Source organism: Galeopterus variegatus, unplaced genomic scaffold (genome assembly GCF_000696425.1).
Source record: "Galeopterus variegatus unplaced genomic scaffold, G_variegatus-3.0.2 Scaffold4216, whole genome shotgun sequence".
NCBI classification, from domain to species: Eukaryota; Metazoa; Chordata; class Mammalia; order Dermoptera; family Cynocephalidae; genus Galeopterus; species Galeopterus variegatus.
The window spans coordinates 15520-19889 of NW_007730327.1; the positions used below are offsets into that span (position 1 = coordinate 15520).

General features: G+C 36.1%; 1 non-coding gene across 1 annotated transcript; it reads right to left on the minus strand.

The window, feature by feature from the left end:
• Positions 1–1218: 1218 nt before the first annotated feature.
• TRNAI-GAU lies at positions 1219–1293 on the minus strand. The gene has a single exon. It is a non-coding gene; the product is annotated as a tRNA-Ile (tRNA).
• Between the last annotated feature and the right edge of the window lie 3077 nt (positions 1294–4370).

Genomic DNA, 4370 nt, shown 5'->3' on the forward strand with positions numbered 1-4370 from the left:
ATGGCTGTGGTAATGATTACAGAACACTATAAATTTACTAAAAAATCACTGAATCCTACTTTTAAGTGGATGAATTTATGATATGTAAATTACACCTCAATAAAGCTGTTTATAAAAAAGATAACCAGTGACAATTGTGGTACAAGGTGCAAGCTTCAAGTAAGAGTCTTATCATACTAGACCATCCTTTCTCCTTTGATTCAAAGTTGACTTCCTCCTGAATCTGTTTGTCCTGTTACTCCAAAGGGCTATAAGAGGTCTCAGTCAATATATGTGCACAAATTATCAGTGGGAACCACATATTATTAAGATATAAGAAAACTGGCCATACAAAATTCTTCAATTAATCTTGTCCCGTGTTCTAATGATGATTCCAATCTCCCAGGATTGCTCTGGTACCAACCACCAAACTGCCATATTGTCAATACATATTGCTAATATATTACACAATATCTACACATATTGCCAATACTGTTTTTTCTTTGCTAGACCTCCAGTTACTGTTATTATAAGCTCCAAATATTCAGGTACATTTCCCACTATATCCATAACCTACTCTGACACCAAGTTTCTATTCAACATTGGTGGGAACATTTGACCCACCCTACCACTAACAAGCTCTAACACATAATTTGTAAGTGAAAAAGGATTCGCATGTTTCTGATTATAAAAGTGATGATACTGGTTATAAAATTTGAGAGGGGGAAAAACAAAAAATATGTAGAAGAAGAATAAAATCCACTGCTCAGGTAGAATTAGCTAACATTTTGTTATTATATCTTTCTAGATAGATAAAAGTGAGGTAATTACTGTATGCAACATTTTATAACCTGGACCTCTTTCCATATTAATAGATATAGTCATATATCATTTTAAGAGCTGCATATTATTTTATCATAGGAATTTAAATTCTTTAATAGTAATAATTTAGATTGATTCTAAGATTTACCAAATATAAACAACATTGAAATGAGCATCTTTATATGTAGATCTTTGCATATCTGTCTGATAAATCCCTAGAAGTGGAATTGCTCAATAAAAGGGTATCCAATTTTCAATTGAGGTTGATTTTATAAATTTCCTCTTAGAAAGGGGTTACCAACTTACATTGTTATCAGCAATGTACTGGAACACCCATTTCCTCCACACTCTCTCCACACGCATTTCCTCCGCACACTTATATATAGCTTTATTTTGTTTTGTCTTGTTTTTGGTGGCTGACCAGTGTGGGGCTCTGAACCCTCAACTTTGGTGTTATCAGCACCACACTCTAACCAACTGAGCTAACTGGCCATCTCATTGTCAAGTATATTACCAATTCTTTTCATCACTGTAAATTTGAAACGATTTTAAAAGGCATAACAACTTTGTTATTTGAGGGTTTTTTAAATCTTTATTTAAAATTTGCATGTTTACCTTTGGTAATTATCTTTTGTTTAACAAAACAAAATTATAATAATTATCTTTTGTTTGACATTATCCTTGGGCATTAGTTTTTGGAGATGATTTTAAATGCATCATTTAAGTCCAATATGTATGCTACTTAGTAGATTCTTAAAATCACCCTTTGGGTCGGTGGCATCATTAGATTTATTTTGTGGATGGTTAGTAATATGCAACTGTTTGTGACCGGGGACACTTGGCTTTTGACTAAACCTGGAGTCTTTGTCTCTAATATGTCATTCTTTCATTTATTTACCTCTCTGATTCTCTGCAGATTTTGTCAAAGTTCTCTATGTATTTTCCATACTCATGTGAGTTGCTGAGCCTACAGCACTGACCTTAGAAAGCCAGAACGATTGCTATTGTGATTTCTAAAACTATATGCAATGTAATGTAATGGGAATTAGTACAGAGTAGTCATTAAGAACATGGGTACTGGAATTAAACAGATCTAGATTTGAATCAAAGTTACAACTTACTAGTTGTCCAACCCTTAAAAGTTTACTGGATTTCTCAAAGTCTCAGTGTCCTCATTTAAAAATGGAATAAATAATAACATCTCCATGAGAGTGTTATTTTGGAAATTTAACAAAGATGTTAATGAATATCAAAATAGTACTTGATACATAACACTTTTAGTATTACTTGCTGTTATGATAGAGATGGAGTACAGAAGAAAATAACTGGAAACTTTGGAATTAGAAAGTTTTCTTGTGTATACTTTAGAAAGTGAGTGACTAGGCAGAAATCTGCCTGAGTTCCAGCATCTATAGGAGCATCCAACTAAACATAGAAAACACTATAGTATGATGAAGCTAAACACAAACCAAATATACACAGTCATGTCTAAATCTGCCTCTCTTTTCCCAGTGTCAAATGACTTTACTATAATGTAACCTGCCATGTGTTCAACTAAATCCAAAGTCCAAAACAGAGATCAGGAAATAGATCAAGCTGAACAAGGTGGGTGATGGGAATGTAATAGTAAAATACTAATATTTGCCCTACTTCTAATAGTTAACAGCTGGAACTGAACCATCAGACTCATAGGATTCTGTCTCCTCTGAATAGTAGTTTAGTTTTGGCTTATGGCCCTGGATGTGGTCATCCAAAGAATTCCAACTGGCTGCTGGAATTTAGGAGACCTATTCACCAAAGTATTGGACAAAGAAGCAGGAAAATAAATGCCTCAGAAAAACATAGCCCCAGATTTTCCACTCCTCAACCCAAGGACCTATTCTGGGACCTAACTTTGAGTACTATTTTCCTCATAGCTCTCTTGGAAATCGCAGAATAAACAGAATAAAAAAAGGCAGGCAATATGTCAGAATTTATCTTCTAAGACAAAGTGCCAAGAGGCACATACAGGAAAAGGGAGGGTGAACCTTAACCCTCAAGTCAGTTTTTGGCATGCCTTTAGCCCAAGCAATGCTGTAGCATTCATTCTGGGAATCCTAGTGTTGCTCAGCTTTAAGCAGTCTCCCTAGTATTGTAGCAAATGCCAGCTGAAGATTGTATATTTTTGTAAATATTCATGTTGCATAGGCAACTTAGGCACTCCCATAGCAACCCAGCTGGTTTTAAGAAATAATAAAACAATTAATCTAGACATATGGAAAGTACCAGACGTGCTCTCTTCATAGAAGCTGGAGAGAGAAACAGGTGGAACACCCTGAGAGTGCAGAAACCCAGGATAGCCAAACAGAGTAAGGAAGAAAATTCCCAACCACCACCAACACATACAAAAACTGGGGGAAGCAAGGACCCAGGAAAAGCTTCTGCCTGTAGGAAAGAGGAAAGACAAATGCCACCCAGGGCCACCCAGGGCCACCCATTCAAACTGAGGAGCTCAAGTATACCACAATACACCCATCAGGGTCCCAAATGCTAGCTGGGGTGCCAACAAGCCCACCCGTAGTCATCTACCCCAGCCAAAAAACAGCAGAGTATCCAGGTACTTCTCCAAAAAACTCATGAGGTCACCGACATGCCTCAATAACCCAACACAGTGTCACTAACCTTAGCAAGGAATCACTAAGTGCCCCACTGCCTAGGCCATGGAGACACTCACACAGAACTATGACACTGAATACAGCTGAAGTACCCACACAGAGACTACACTAAGGTATCTACCCAGAACCAATACTAAAACAACCTACTCAGCAGTCCATATAAAACACATTTACAGGAGGAAATCCGTCTCCTGAACGCCCACTCCAGAGTAAGAAAAGAAGTAACCACCCTACCAGATGACCACACATCAATGTAAAGATATTAAAAATATGAAAAAACAAGAAAATATGACACCGCCAAAGGAATACAAATATTCTCAAGTACTAGATCCCATAGAGCAGGAAACTATTGAAATGACTGAAAAGGAATTCCAAGCAACAATTCTTAATGAAACTCAATAAGATATGATAGGATTCAGTTAGATGACACAATGAATGAGAAAAAAAATCCAGGATATGAAGGAGGAAATTTACAGAGATTAATACCTTAAAAAATGTAGCAGAACTCCTGGAACTGAAGGATTCATTTAAAAATTAAAAAAAAAAAAAAAAAAAAAAAACAATTGAGAGCATAAGCAGCAGGCTTGAGCAAGTAGAATAATTTCTGTTCTTGAGGAAAGTCTTTTCAAATTAACCCAGAAAGACAAAAATATAAAATAAAATAAAGGAAAAAAAAAGAATTGAAAAAAAGAAAAAAATCTAAGAAAGATAGAATACAACCTTAAGCACATAAACATCCTAAACATAGGTGTTCCAGAAAAGAGGGAGAAAGGAAAAGGCATTGGAAACCTATTCAATGAAATAATAGTAGAAAACTTCCCAGGTGTAGAAAGAAACATTAACCTTCAGATCCAGGAGGCTCAAAGATCCGCACACAAATTCACTTCAAAAAAGTCCTCTCAAGGGCCGGCCCGG